The sequence below is a fragment of the Sus scrofa genome, chromosome X (assembly GCF_000003025.6).
Source record: "Sus scrofa isolate TJ Tabasco breed Duroc chromosome X, Sscrofa11.1, whole genome shotgun sequence".
In the NCBI taxonomy this organism is placed as follows: Eukaryota; Metazoa; Chordata; class Mammalia; order Artiodactyla; family Suidae; genus Sus; species Sus scrofa.
The window spans coordinates 21,094,766-21,110,895 of NC_010461.5; the positions used below are offsets into that span (position 1 = coordinate 21,094,766).

The window sequence follows — 16,130 nt, forward strand, 5'->3', positions numbered from 1 at the left end:
TTGGATTCGCTAACCACTGAGCCAAGACGGGAACTGCCCTGGTCTGTGTTTTAAGAGCACTGGAAAACACTGGAGGTTTTAAGCTGGAGAGTGGACAGTGGTTTAAAAGAGAGGATGGTAACAGAGAAGATAGAAGCCAAAAACTTCAAGACATAGTTCTCATATTCATTCTCATGCTTGGGTCCCTGTCTTTGATTTTTATTGTTATTGAGAGGTTGAAATGAATGAACTCCTTAATTTTTGGTGACGTCAGGCACATTTGTTAGAATGGGGTTTGGACTGTGTGTGACTCGGTGACAGTAGAGGTTTAAACAAGTTGGAAGCTTCTTTTTCTTTTCTATTTTTTTATTTCTTTCTTTCTTTTTTTTTTTTTTTTTTTGCTTTTTAGGACTGTACCCGCAGCATGTGGATGTTCCCATGCTAGGGGTCAAATCAGAGTTGTAGCTGCTGGGCTATACCACAGCCACAGCAACGCTGGATCTGAGCAGCGTCTGTGACCTATACCACAGCTCAAGGCAACACTGGATCCTTAATCCACTGAGCGAGGCCAGGGATCAAACATGAGTCCTCATGGATGCTAGTTAGATTCCTTTTCCACTGAGCCCTGACAGGAATTCCTGGAAGCTTATTTTTCTTTCATATAAAAGTTGGAGCTGAGAGAGTAGATAGCTCTACTCTGGGGTGACATCCAGGCCCCAGTCTCCTATCTTGCTTCTTTTTTGTCTCTAGGATGTTGCTTTCATCTGTATGACCCAAGGTGGCTCTTGTCAACATTCCAGCCAACAGGAAGGGGAAGGAGGAAAGAGAGATCATGTCTCTTCCATTTGGGGGCATGGTTTAGGAGTTACACAAAGACACATGGTCACACTTAGCTGCCAGGAGGCTTGGACTGTAAAATTTATTCTGTATAGCTATGTTCCTGGCTAAAACTAGAGAATTCTATAGCATTATAGGTTACGGGAGGGGAAAATATACCTGTGAGCCAAATCCAGCCATGCCCATTCATTTACATCTAGTCTATAGCTGCTTTTGCACTATAAGGACACTTGGCTCTGCAGCGAGGAGACAATCTGAAGGCCAAAAGGACTCCTGGTATCCTGCTGTGTGGCTCGCTGGCGGCCCGAAGGTTCCCCCAGGTCACCAGCACAAAGGACTGACTGTGGGAACTGATGGTGGCAGAAGGGCCCTGGAGAAACAGCGTGAGGAAAGGTGGTTACCGACAGGGCTGTAGGTTCCACAGCAAGTGGGCAGGCTAGTGCCCCGCGGGCTCCCACTCTCCTGTGACTCCAGTCCCTGTGAGGGCTCTAAGGAACCCCTGACCACCAGCTGTCAGGCGGGTTGGGTTTGGGGCTAGTAGGTGGAAAGGGCCTTCCAGGGCTCAAAAGTCTCTCCATCCCACAGCACAGGGCAGGCTGACAGCTGGAAGGGCCTTCCATGCTCCAGCACCCATGCAGGTGGGCACCATGGCATGTGGCCTGGCTGTTGAGTTGAAGGGTCCATGGCACCAACACGAGGCCAGAAGGGAGTGGAAGGGCCCCCATGTTATGGGTGCACGTGAGGGACAGCGGCTGAAAGAGTTCAGTCAATAGCTCACAGGCAAGTATGTAGCCAGAGGCGCCCTAGGCTCCCTAGTGGGGGACACCTGTGCAGTTGCCACAGGTGCTTGTCACTCAGCCTGACGTGGGCAGGCCGATGGCTGGATGACCCCTTGTTTTCTAGCACCAGGGCAGGCAGGGGGACGAAATGACCGGGGGGGGGGGGAATCCCTAGTGGGTGGGCTCTCGGGACACCAGAATGCAGATAGTATGGTAGCTGAGAGGGCTCTGGCGCTCTCAAAAAAGGCTGATGAAGGCACGAAGGGCCCTCGGCTCTACAGCAAGTGAGGCCGGTATGGTGGCCAAGAGGGCTTTCATTGCACAGCTGTGGCGGGGGAGGGGGGTGGTGCGTGGGGAGAACTGTTGGAACGGCTGACAGTTCCCCAGCGCACTGAGAGGCTGGGGGGCCGAATGACCTGCGGAACCCACACTGGAGAGGGATCGGGTTGGAGACCGGAAGGGCCTTTGAGACACCAAGGTGCTGCAAGAAAAACAGTCCCCGAAAGGCATTTGTCTTCCACAGCACGTCTGCCACAATCTGGGGTCCGGTAGGATCCACAGAAACATGTATCTCAGGCCAGCTGGTGGTCAGAAGGGCCTTGAATTGGTTCTACAGCGATCCTCAGTGAGTGGCCGTAAGGGAACCGGATGCACCAACAGGAGGAAAGGACGGTGGTCGAGAAGGCTCCCACGCCCCAGCACACGGGCAGGTAATTATTAGCATCAAGACCTCTCGGCTCCACTCTAAGCCAGGCCTATAAGCTGGTCCGAAGGGATCTCACTTCCACAGCGTGCAGGCAGACTGAAAGCTGGTTAGCCTCGGTTTACCCGGCACACAGACAGGTCAGGGACCAAGTGACTGGAGGAACCCTAGCCAGTGGGCCTGTTTGGGACCGCAGAGGCCCCTGCAACCAGTCCAGGAGAAGGATGGTGGCCTAGAGGGTTCTCACTTGCGCAGAGCACACGCGGTCTGGGGCCAGAAGGGCCAAAAGGAAAGTACTTTGCCTCAGCAGGCAGGCCGGCTGATGGCCCGTGGGTCCTTTTCCCCAGCAACGCAGCAGTTAATATCACACCGCTGAGTCTCAGCTGCTCGCCTTTGTTGGTGAGTCTCTCTCTCCTTTGAGCTACGCGTTCTGTGCACTCAACGTCAAGGAAGGTCTTGAACTTAAGCGTCTAAACGCCTTGGCAGAGAATGTCCTGTTCGATATTTTAAAAGCCTTGAGGGCTCGTCAGAAAGAGCAAATGTTTCCTTGTTCTTGTTAAAGTATCTTCCCCACCCCCAACACTTCTCCATACACTGTGGATCTAAGTAAATAAGACAGGAGTTCCTGTCGTGGTATAGCTGAAATGAATTCGACTAGGAACCATAAGGTTGCGGCTTGGATCCCTGGCGTTGCAGTGAACTAACACAAAGTAAAGTAAGACAAAATTGGTCTCTAGCTTCATAGAGATTACAGTGTGTTGTGGAGACATGAAACAGATTACACAAATAATGAATTGGTAGCACTTGGGGCATGTCTTGCGATAAACAAGTACTTTGTGCTATGAAAATAAACAGCAGGGGTACCTGATCTAGTGTGAGTGTCAGGGAAGACTTTCTAGATGAGGTGAGGGACTCTAGAGATGAGCAGGAGTTACCTACCATGTTATCTAGAGCAGTGGTTCTAAATTTTAGTGTGCGTCAGAATCATCCAGAACACTTGTAAAACACAGACAGCTGGGCCTCACCCCAGAGTTTCTAATTCAGTAGGTCTGGGGTGGAGCTGATTTGCATTTCTAACAAGTTCCCAGATGGTACTGATGCTGCCATTCAGGGACCACACTTTGAAAACCACCCCTTTGGGCACTAAGTATCTCCTAACAGGTTTTTTGGGGCACAGTGATGAATGTGGGTTACATAGGCCAGCTGAGAAATTGCTCTCTTTGGCCTTCAGGGCCAGCTAGACTTGGGGGCTGTGGCATAACTCAAGGATGGGTGGTCTCTGTGGATGGTCTTATTTATTCTTCCGGTGTGCTGTACAGACGTTATGCTCCTCTACCATGATAGTAAAACATTTTGTGAAGGACTGACCTGGTCAGACTGGGGAGCAGTGGGTGATAAGCGTCAGGTAGAGAGAAGTTTGCCCAAGGGCCTTGCAGCAGGAAAGAATGCTGCATCTTCAAAGGAACTGAGAGAAGGCCAGTGAAGTTTTAGAGGAGAATGTTCAGGGAAAATGGTACTGGTACCGGAAGAATTTACAGAGTCAGCTCATAAAGGATTTGGAGGTCTTCCTTAAGGATGCGAAATAATGGGAAGCCCTTGAAAAATTTAATCAGGGTCATGAATTGGAAAGGAGCAGGTATGCATGTGGGAAGACCCATTAGGAAACGACTGCATCATTTAGGACAGAAATGATGGTGGTATGACCCAGGGTGGATAAAGTGAATATGGTAGCATTAGAAAGGTGTTCTGGAGGTAAATCAGTAGAATTTGATGAATATTGAATGTAGAGGTTGAAGGACAAGGAGGTGTCTGATGTGATGCTCAGATGTCTAGATTGAAAGAATACATTTTTTTTTTTCCCTGAGATAAACCACACTGGTGGTCAGATTTGGAAGAGAGAGCAGTTTTGGAGATGGTGCATACAGGATGCCCTTGTTTTTATCATTCATTTGGAGATGTTGGACAGGCAGCTGGATCTCTGGCCCTGGACCACAGAGGGCATATATGTTGAGGATAACCACAGAGGGCATATATGTTGAGGATAACCGCAGAGGACATGTGATGTGTGTGTCTGGACCTTAGTGGACACACAGATCTGTGATCCGGACCTCAGGACAGGCAGATGTGTGGAGCTGGGCATTGTTAGCGTGCAGAGAGAGGATCCCTGAAGCCATGGTAGGTATGTGGAATGGAGATTGAAAACTGCAATGCCCACAGGGGCCAGGCAGGTAGCAGAATGTGGGCCAGATGCTTATTTTGTTTTACTCAGTGATTGGGACTGTCTGCTCTCCCCCATCTGATAATTGCATGGATTTTTCAGCTGAGGCCAGGAATCTGGATTTTGCCGCCAATGTCTTGGTTTCAAATGTTGGCTCAATTAAAAAAGTTGATCAGGGCCAAACAAAACACGTGTATTAGAAGTGTATCACCACTGCCAGTTGATAGCTTCTGTGGATGGATGAGAAGGGAAGAGGGTCTAGGGCCAAGCTGCAAGGAATCCTGATGAAAGAGCAGATTCCAAAGTCTGGTAGAGAAGAATGTGGAGTCGCCAAGAGAGGTAGAACCAGGAGGGCACCATGTCAAGGCCAAGGCAAGAGGACCTTCAGTCTTCAGTGCTCCATGGTGATCTAGATCCCAGATCCCAGTGCCTCTAGGATGGATGTAAAGAAACTACTAGTCAGATAGCGCTTTAGGAAATGCCCAGTGGTGGAAAATGTGCTCTGGTCCATTTCTCTTTAATTTAGAGAACAGAGCTTCAGGACTTTAACAACTTGTCTGAATTCACTTGGAAAGCCTTACAGACGCTGTCCTTTGTCCCTTGCCTTCTACTGTCCAAACCTCACTGATTTTTATAATTTAAAAAATCTTGTTTTAATCGCATGCTATAATTTTTTTTTCTTTTGTCTTTTTAGGGCCATTCCCGTGGCATATGGAAGTTCCCAGGCTGGGGGTCAAATCAGAGCTGTAGCTGTCTGCCTCTATCACAGCTACAGCAACAGATCTGAGCCCCGTCTGCGATCCGCACCACAGCTCAGGGCAACGCCGCATCCTTAACCCACTGAGCGAGCCAGGGATTGAACCCGCGTCCTCATGGATGCTAGTCAGGTTCGTTAACCACTGAGCCACGATGGGAACTCCAATTGCACACTATAATTTGATTTGATCCAGAGAGATAGGAAATTGAATTCTTGTGAAAAGGCCATTGTCAGGCCGCAAAAATAGACAAACAAACAAAAACTGTAGAGTTTGTTTCCAAGGCCTACTTTTGCTAGGAAAGTAAGCCTGAGTTAAAATTTTTAACTAGCTGAATGAGGACTTTCCTGGTGGCACAGTGGGTTAAGGATCCAGCTTTGTCACTGTTTTGGCTTGGGCTGCTGCTGTGGCACAAGATTGATCCGTGGGCCTGGCCAAAAAACAAACAAAAAAAACCTAAAAAAGTCAGCTCTCAATTCTATCCCATAGGTTTCTATTCTGGCTTGCAAGAAAAAGCACCTCTAGAGTAGGAATAAGGAAGCCTTACTGTCTGGTCTCAGGCACATCAACGATCCTGGTCTTAGCTGTAAATAAGGATGCTAAAATCTCTGCTCACAGTGTAAGGGTCTTGTTGAATGGATCCAAAAGAAAATGAAAATACCTGAAGTTGATTTTCAAATGTTGAAGTGTCCAAAGGAAATATTGATATAGTGTTGCTAAACACAAGTTCCTGTGCCTGACGCACACTGAGGCCGAACAAACCAAAACGTCGGAGTTTGGAGGAGAGCAAGGTTTATTTCAGGGCTGAGCAAGGAGGGTGGGTGGCTCGTGCTCAAAAAGCATAAACTTCCCAATGGTTTTCAGGGAGAAGTTTTATAGGCAAAATTTGGGGTGAGGGCAGCGTGTGTGACTTTCTTCTGGTTGTTGGTGGTGAGCAAACAGAGGGGTGTTCCAGGAATCTGGTGCTCAGCCTGAAGCTACCATCCTCCACCAGGATGGGGGCCTTAGTTCCCGCAGAAGGGCTCAGAAATACTGTAATGTATATTCCTTGAGGTGGAACCAGCTCCCTGCCCCAAGGCTGCACCATTGTTTTTTGACTGCTCCCCCTTTGTTTCTGCATCCCCTCTTCCTCGGTTAGCAACTGTTTAAATCTCCCCTTTGGTACTCAGGGGAAGTCTAGGAGGCTGAAGTCTTTTTCCTATGAACAAGAAATAGGGGACATGGAAAGGCTTTTTTTTTTTTTTTTTTTTTTTTGGGCTACTCTTGCGGCATGTGAAAGTTCCTGGACCAGGGATCAAACCTGTGCCACGGCATCGACTCAAGCCACAGCAGTGACAATGCTGGATCCTTAACCCACTGTGCCACGAGAGAACTATAAAGGCTCTTGTCCCATAGGGTCCTTTCAATAGTGTGGTTTATCAATATGAAGTTGAACTTGTACTTTTAGAAGTTGAGAAGGGCCCTCAACACAGACATCTATAAAAATGTTTCTCCATACTTGCTTACATATGCTCCTGATGGGAAATAGCTTAAATGGGCTATACACTTTATCTTCCAAACCAGGACACCTTGAAGTCTGGAAAGGAGAACTATTAGTACTTCTCCGAGACAACAGGCAAAACCCAGGACTGTCCTGCGTGCCGTGGGGTTCTTGGTCACCCGAGGCATAGATAAAATATCCCTGCGTGTATCATTGTCTTATCAGATGGTGTGGTGACATTAGCTCTGTGTATGGCAAATGCTTTTTTCCCCTAAAACCTTGATCACTTGGTAAGTCATGGGTCGTCTCAGTTTCACAAACTGGAATCCTGGGCTACGGCAAAGGAAACAAAAAGCACAAAATTTACCATCTCCAGCTCCCATCCTTGCTTCTAAAAACAGTTAGAAATTCATCAGAAGGATTTGTTTCTATCTAGCATTCTTAACTTTAATGAAGTAATTCGGTTTTAACTCTTAGAGAATACTGTGGTGGTGAAAAGAAGATTGGATAAGTCTTCACTGAGAGGAAGGAAGAATATTCAATAATGGAATTAGCACACTAAAGATGGTAGGTTCTGTAGCGTCATATCCCAGGCAAACTAATGTACAATGCATTTATATCCTCATGCAAGTAGATGAGATACAATGTTATGCACAGAATTTGAGTGTTTCAAATGATCCATTTGGAGCCTGGCTCCAGCTCTAGCTAGCCCCCTTAGGCCCCCGAGATTTGGGGCTTGGTAGATGGGATTAACAGGAAAATAATTTACATTTTCATTTTATGCGTTTTTATCTTCTCAAGTTTGAGGTGGGTTTCCTACCTTTGTTCGAAGCCTTGCTGGAATGTGATTGAATCTCGGCGGCAGCTGACGTACAGACACTGCTAGAGATGGACGTTTCTCCGTAATCAGGTAAGTAGGCAAGCTGGCCTTTGTTCTCTGCAGAGTCTGAAGTGCTCTCGATCTGCAGCCTAGCACATGAAAAGCCGCCCATCTGAACTGACAAAGAGATCTTTATTTCTCTTCCACAATGCACAGAGAAAAGGTAGAAAGAGAATTGGACTGTGAATTTATTTCTTTGGGAGTCTGTGCTCTGAGTTTGAGCAAAGGAAATGCTAATGGGAGTTAGGTTCCTGCTTCGTTTCCTGCCTCATGTAGCTGTATTATGCTTTTGTAGTGGGTCTGGGTCCAGGAGCGCAGCCTCCCTCAGTGGCCGGGTGGGGTAGCGCACGGAGCAGCTGCCTGGGAGAGAGGAGGGATCTGCCCTGTACTGTAGCTCTGCCCCTGACTGAGAGGAACGTGTCCCCAGCCACGCTGAGCCAGAATTTCCCTGGTTTGAAAATCCACACGTAGAGAGAGATGATCGAAGACGTAATACTATGATTAATGTGCTCAGCCTTTGAGTTGGTGGAAAGAAAATTGCCATCTAAAGAATTCTTTTCAGGACCACAGTTCCGTGTTGTCCTGTATGTAGGTGAACCCACTGAAGCCAATGGAAACTGCTTGGGCACATTCAGATCATGACTTTGGGGTTGGCAAAATCATAGTGATTAGAGGCACGATCACCATTTTATATCAGTTTATTGACTGAATGGTAAAAACAATTCTTGTTTCTTTGTGATATTTTCAAAGTTTTTCTTATTACTCTAATTTAAAGTCACGATAACGGCTCTATTAAGAGCAGTAGCATTTTGTGGTTGCTTTGGTATGGGTCTTGCATGGTGGTTCTCATACCAGATGATAGAGAACTATTTACTACTACTTGTCCAATTGGAAATTGATTTCAAGGTTCTAAGTTCATTGTGGGGAAAGCAAAATTTATTGGAACTTCTTTGTTCACTTTGACGAGCTAATTTTTCTGTTAACCTTCTGGTCTTCTTGTGATTTAAAGCTGTTTCACCTCAAATACCTGTAGCAGTTGAGGGAAGCTCCTAGAACACTTGATCAAATAAAGATGATGAGCATCTACCGGCAAAGACACATCTGGGGCGGGGAGGAGGGCAGGGCATCTCAGGGCCGTTGTTTCCTGTACAAGCATTCGGTCATTTGACAAGTGGGCATTGAACTCATCCCTTGAATCAGGTATTTTCTGGGTTCTGGAAATGCAGGAGGGAGAGTTGGAGAATCCTGTTCCCTGCAGGATTGTCAGTTAAAATGCATCTCCTTCCTAACACAGCCCTTGGTGTGGCACTTTGCGGCTCTGTGGGGCCGGGAGCAGCAGTTTATGGGAAACACAGGAAGTCTTAAACACTTTTGTCCTTCAGTTAAGATGTCTTTTTCTCTTGTATTTTAAGCATAAACCTTTCAGCACAACACTAGCACGACTCTAACTGGATATTGAGATGTACACATTTCTCCTAGATGGCTCCCGTCTTTTTTTATCTCATGTGCGGAAGGGTCAGAGTTAACCATGGTGGTGTTCAGTTTAGTTCCTGGGACTTCCCTTTCCTCTCGCCTTCTTTGAAAACCATTTCCTGGTTTCTCGTTCTGTGTCTTGCCAAGTAGCAAAAAACGCAGAGAAAAACCCCGGAAGTAGCTTGTGGCGAAGTTTCAAGTTTTTTGGCTCTTCTCCAAACACTCGTGAGCTTCATTTGTGTTCACATATAAGAAAAGCCAACCCAGATCTCCTAATAATGCTTTATTTAGTGCTTAAACTTTAATTGCAGGGTATAAATGATACTATTAGGAACCGATATCAATACTAATGCCACCTATATTATTATTTACTCGGCTGAAAACTAAGCTTGTTGAAATATATTTATTAACACTGCACCCTAGAAGTACACATTTAAAGCTTAATTCTGTGGCTGTTCATGAATTCTCAGCATACTGCAGTGTCGGGGCTTCCTAGCTTGAGATAAATTCATTATGAAAATGGAGTGATGAAGTGTATTAGGGTATTTTTTTTTCAGGTAGCAGATACAAGGTGCCTTATTCAGAGGATGAAGCACCCTTTGTGGAATTTTCGCCTCTTTAGCCAACAAAGAGTTAAATTCAGCATTTATGATGTATAAACTTTGCTCCTTAGCATTAAAATGTACCTTATTCATTCCTTAGATTTCTCTTCCAACCATGGCTATTGTTTGTCACTAACAGCTAGCTTTTGTGAAGTTAATAAATGTGCATAATAAGGACATAAAGGTATGGAGAAGTAATACTGTAATCCTTTTGTTTGGATAATCAGTCTAATGTATGCAAATTAAACCTTATTAGTACTAGGGTTTTGTGTCTGCTTATCAAAATGTGCCATTTTCATGAAAATTGGAAGTCCATTATATAAAGTTATTATTAACAATCATTTAGGAATTATATACGGTATGCAAATTAAAGTTGATTACAACTAATTAAGGGCTTTCTTTGTTATTTGACCTTGTCTGCTTTTTATGTAAATATGTTTCTTTTGGTCTGGCATATTTTTAGACTCAGAAAAGTATATTAAGACAAGTTACATTATGTATTTTTTAATATATCTTTGTGTTGCCATTGTCTGTGCCCCTCATTTTGCAGAGGCACACATGATATGTAGAGCCATGCATCTTGCTGTTTAGGGATGAGTCTCCAGGTGAGTAGAATTTCAGAAATAGAAAACAATTGGATTTTGAAGTCTCTTCAATAAGTTTAATAAGATATGAGCACAAACCCAGTATAACATATAAACAGTCTTCATGCCAGAATGCCCTTTTTTCCACTATTTATTGACTACAGTGAGTCTTGGGTTGCAGATTTCCAAATGGAGCTAAGTAATAAACGATCATTACTCTCTTACAAGGTGCCCTGCAAAACCTAATTGTTATCTGTGAAAACATTCAGCTAAAGATAAGTAACTTCACCGCAGAGGGTATAACAGATCCAGTACCAATGGCCTTTTGGAAGAACTGTGTGCTCTCAGTGAAGACAAGGAAAGAATTTTCTCAGTGGTCTAAGAGGAAACATTTGAAATGAGACTTTAGCACCTACTAAGTTATATTTTTCCTTCAGTGTTATTGTTCTGGTTGTTTTCTGTGAACAAAGAAGCTTGATACAGTGGTTGGAGCAAAGGATCCTGGTGTACTAGGATTAATTGCATGATAGAAAAGACTTGTTAATAGTGTTTCATTTGCCTTAAAGTATATGGATAGGAAAAGGAATGTGGAAGCGAAACAGACCAAGAAAAGAGACCAGAACATTGCACAAATGCAGAAAAACAAATAGAACCTAGGTATTTAAAAGAGGCAAAGTATTTAAAACTCTTTAAGAGAGAAACTACGAACCAAACTACTGTTGAACTCATTCAAATTTTGAATATTTTAAAATATTTGTTTTGAACACTAACAGTTTAATCTTTGAAAAATGTCATTCAAACTCTTATAAAGGGGTTGAAAACAAACTTATAGTCTAAGAATAACATACCAACAGAAAAGCAGTACATGACCTAAATGTACAAGTTTGTTAAGTTTTCACAAAGTCAGCACCCTGTTGTCACCAGGACCTGGATCAAGGAAAAAGTATGTTGATGGTACTCCATTGCCCCCACCTTTTTCATAAACCGGGTGACAGTGTACGTGTGGATATGTTTCTGGCCTCTCTTGGGAAGAATTAACATCTCTATGATATCGAGTCCTCCAATCTATGAACATGGTATGTCTTTTATAAAGGGAAGATTTATGATTCAGTAGCTCCCCTGGAAAATGCGGGAAAATCAAGAAAAAAGAGACTAAGTTTTCACATGTTACTTTGGGATTTTGAGGGTCCTTGCATGAGGGTCCCACTTCACCACATTGTCTAGGAAGGATATGGATATGCTGCTGGCCTTCATGGAGTGGATAAAGCTTTCGGTGTTTTCTAGCCACCATGTGCTTTCATCATCCTTCTCATGGCAGGTATTTGTTGTCTTTCTCCTTTTCACAGGGCATTGGCTAGCTTTTCTTGCCACTTTGGTTCTGGTTCCTTTTCTGAGAGTTTTTAACATAACACAGAGTATGGTGCTGTTGGTAGCCTTCCACTTTAGGTGCGTGACACTTAGTGAGCATTTTCTTTTCTGTTCAAAGAGAAGCAAAATTTGTCCTCCAGGTCAGAATGTGCCATGCTAAAATGTATAAACTATGACTGAGTTTTTATGTTTCTACAAACCAAGATTTTCTTATAGTTCCAGACTTTTTTCTTTCCTCTCAGGAAGATGTTGAACATTGGAATTTCTGTCTCCACAGGAGAAAAAAAAAGTCTTCATTTGCACCATGGTTCAGTAGGTACTAATGGAAGAATGATCTCATGATACTGGCCCCACAGATAATATAGGCTGTGTCTGATTTGTACCATAATAAAGGTGCTGCGATGGGTGCAGCATTCCGCCTTCTAAGAAGATCCTTTGCTCTTGTAGGAGTTGCTGGGTGTGCCTGGAGAAGCTCCAAAAAGGTTAATAAGTGCCTGTGGAAGCAAGAGAGGGAAGATTGAAAGAGACCTCAGGAAATTCTCACAATGGTGCACGGAAAAGGAGGCAAGTGCCAAGTCTCTAGTCTGCCTTTAGATCAATGAAGAGAAACATAAACAGAAGGAGCAGAGTGGGTGACACCCACTGCTGTCACATGACTGGCTATGTGATCCGCACTTCCTCTCCCACACATGCCAACTGCCTCTGAGCCTGGGAATGGGAGAAATGGACACAGAACCCTCCTCACCTGGTCCTCGGGGATTGGGAAAAAAATGGGCTGGTATGACTTGAGTTCAGCTGTTCAGAGCCCCTGAGAACAGAGTCCCTCAACTCACCATTTTGCTTTGGAAGGCTTATTATTTTACATTTCTCAAAATAACATGGTAAAATTACAGGCAACACAAACAAGATTCAAGCTATGTGAGTCTTTTAATTCAGGCAGAATTTAATGTGTAATTAAGATTAATTATACCATAATGGAATTGTAGACACATGATTATTGCATCATCTTCCTTGCAGACAGGCATCTTGCTTTCCTCTCTCTGGCTTCTCAGGTTGAGGAACATGCTGAGAGGCAGAGCCAATGGAATCCAACTGCATTTTGCAGGAGGTGCTTGTTGTAAGGTCTCTGTGGAAGTTAATTTTTGCCAGTGCTCATTTCTTTTTTATTTTTAATTATTTTATTTTTTGCTTTTTAGGGCCACAGCCGAAGCATATGGAGGTTCCTAGGCTAGGGGTAGAATTGGAGCTGTGGCTGCTGGGCTATGCCACAGCCACAGCAATGTGGGAACCAAGTCGCGTCTGTGACCTACACCATAGCTCATGGCAACGCCGGATCCTTAACCCACTGATCGAGGCCAGGGATCGAACCCACAGCCTCATGGTTCCTATTCGGATTTGTTTCGGCTGCGCCACGACGGGAACTCCAGTGCTCTTTTAGAAGTGCTTGAAATATGCCCACACATGATGGCCTTAAAAAAAAAATCCTGGTTTTTAGTTCATTTGGAGAAAAAGTCAGCCTTAAATTCCTCCATTAGAAGCTCAAAGCTTTTGTGTGTGTTGTTCTCAAGTTTAGGACATTCACTGAGTGTTGATGTTTGTGAATTGTGTGTGAAGTGTTTGGATTGTGTGTGAAGCTCAAAAGAATATATTTCTCAGTTATAAATTCAAAATATGGGAGGAAGTCCGGAAATGATTTCGAATAGGCCATTTTCTGAATCAGAGGGGAAGATGGGCTAAACCTGCACGTGGAAGTTTGACTCACTTGTTAGAAAAAGAAATCCAAAGAAGTAAATCCCATTATATACTTAGCATAATCTTTTTTTTTTTTTTTTTTTTTTTTTTGTCTTTTTGCCATTTCTCGGGCCGCTCCCAGGGCATATGGAGGTTCCCAGGCTAGGGGTTGAATCAGAGCTGTAGCCACCGGCCTACGCCAGAGCTACAGCAACGCGGGGTCTGAGCCGCGTCTGCAACCTACATCACAGCTCACGGCAACGCCGGATCCTTAACCCACTAAGCGAGGCCAAGGATCGAACCCGCAACCTCATGGTTCCTAGTCGGATTCGTTAACCACTGAGCCACGACGGGAACTCCTACTTAGTATATTCTTAATACACATAGCAAATACAAGTTCGAATCAATACTTTAACCCTCATAATTAGACCTAGAGGGAGAGTTTTCTTAGCTTCGGTTTTCTTGGTTGTGGTTTTTAACACTAAAAGGAAATATTTCTCAAATGTGAGTAAGTTATAGTTCCTTTCATTATGTAATTTATTAATTCCATACTTTCATTATGAAGCTTTCCAGACATAAGTATTCAGGCCCTTTTAAGAGAAAACCATTCTTTGGGACTATAATGTTGAGTTAAATTAATTTGTTGTGTGCTAACATAACATCAGTGGTAAGTCCTGCTTTTAGCTCATATAAAAGTATATATATTTTTTGGTCTTTTTGTCTTTTTAGGGCTGCACCCACTGCATGTGGAGGTTCCCAGGTCCAATCGAAGCTGTAGCTGCTGACCTACGCCACAGCCACAACAATGCCAGATCTGAGCCATGTCTGCGACCTACACCACAGCTCACGGCAATGCCGGATCCTTAACCCACTGAGCAAGGCCAGGGATCAAACCTGCAACCTCATGATTCCTAGTCGGATTTGTTTCCGCTGTGCTACGACGGGAACTCCTTTTTTTTTTTTTAATTTTTTTTGTTGCTCGTCGTTTTAGGGCTGCACCCGTAGCATATGGAGGTTCCCAGGCTAGGGGTCCAATTGAAGCTGTAGCTGCTGGCCTATACCAGAGCAATAGCAATGTCTGTGACCTATACCATAGCTCACAGCAACGCCGGATCCTTAACCCACTGAGCGAGGCCAGGGATCGAACCCACAACCTCATGGTCCCTACTCGGATTCGTTTCCACTGTGCCAAGACAGGAACTCCTCTTATACAAGTATAAAACCAAATCAGGCCACATATATAAAATACTGGCAAAATACACTTAAAACATTTAAATTAATATTAAAGGATGATGTCACTTTTCTGAAGCTACTTTTTAAGTCTACCTATATTTTTTCACTATGTCACAATTCAGGCAGTCTTATTCTGGTTGAAGTGATTATAAGTTCATCTGAAAACAGGCACGCTGAAATAGGTTTAATAGCCTTCTCCTCTAAGGCAGACTGTCCAGGTAACCTAGGACATAGGTTAAAATGACCATTTAAATAAAGGATCAGCAAAATTTTTCAGCAAAGTACCTGACAGTGAATATTTTTAGCTTTGAGGGCTGTACAGTCTTTCACAGCTGCTCAACAACTGCCATTGAATCATGAAATTGGCCATTGACAACATATAAATGAATGGACCTAGCTATGTTCCAATAAAACTTTATTTACAAAAATGAGTGGAGGGTCAGACTTGGCTACAGGGTATAGTTTTCCAACCCTTGTTCTAAGTGAAAATACAGGAATTCTCTTGTGGCTCAGCAAGTTAAGAACCCAGGTAGTATCCATGAGAATGCAGGTTTGGTCTCTGGCCTTGCCGAGTGGGTTAAGGATTTGGTGTTGCTGCAAGCTGTAGCATAGGTTGTGGATGTGGCTCGGATCTGGCATTGCTGTGTCTGTGGCATAGGCCTGCAGTTGCAGCTCTGATTCAACCCCTAGCCTGGGAACTTCCACATGCCACAGGTGCAGTCCTTAAAGAAAAAAAAGGAAAAAAACAAAACCAAACCCACAGATTAAAAGTTCTTGGGGACATCTTTGTAGATCTCCATTTTAAAAACAATCTATCCTCCAGGTTTCTGGGAGATTTTGTTTAAGTGGATTGTGTGTATGTATTTAGGTTTTCAAAAATTCTGCAAGTAAAACATTCTTATTTTGAGAAGTGAAACAATTCAGAAATACATAAAGCTAATGATATTAATCTTTTCTTCTGCTTCCTCTATTCTTACCATCCTCGGAGAAACACTAATAACTTAATTTAGGAGTTCCCATTGTGGCTCAGCAGGTTAAGAACCTTACTAGTATCCATGAGGATGTGGATTCCATCCCTGGCCTTGCTCAATGGGTTAAGGATCCGGTGTTGCTGCAAGTTCCAGTGTGGTGTAGGCCAGTGGCTAAGGCTCTGATTTGATCTCTAGCCTGGGGCCTCCATATGCAGTGGGTATGGCCCTAAAAAAGACAAAACAAAGCAAAACAAAAAACATCTAATTCACAATGAACATTTTCTTTTTGTCTTTTTGCCATTTCTTGGGCCACTCCCATGGCATATGGAGGTTCCCAGGCTAGGGGTCTAATCGGAGCTGCAGCTGCCAGCCTATGCCAGAGCCACAGCAATGCAGGATCCGAGCCGCGTCTGCAACCTACACCACAGCTCACAGCAACGCCGGATCCTTAACCCACTGAACAAGGGCAGGGATCAAACCCACAACCTCATGGTTCCTAGTCGGATTTGTTAACCACTGCGCCACGACGGGAACTCC

At 44.2% G+C, this 16,130-nt stretch overlaps 1 long non-coding RNA gene across 1 annotated transcript; it reads left to right on the forward strand.

Annotated features, from left to right (window-relative positions):
• Window positions 2,057-12,571, forward strand: LOC110257791. Its single transcript, XR_002340761.1, has 3 exons — window positions 2,057-2,305; window positions 7,553-7,661; window positions 12,106-12,571. It is a non-coding gene; the product is annotated as an uncharacterized LOC110257791 (long non-coding RNA).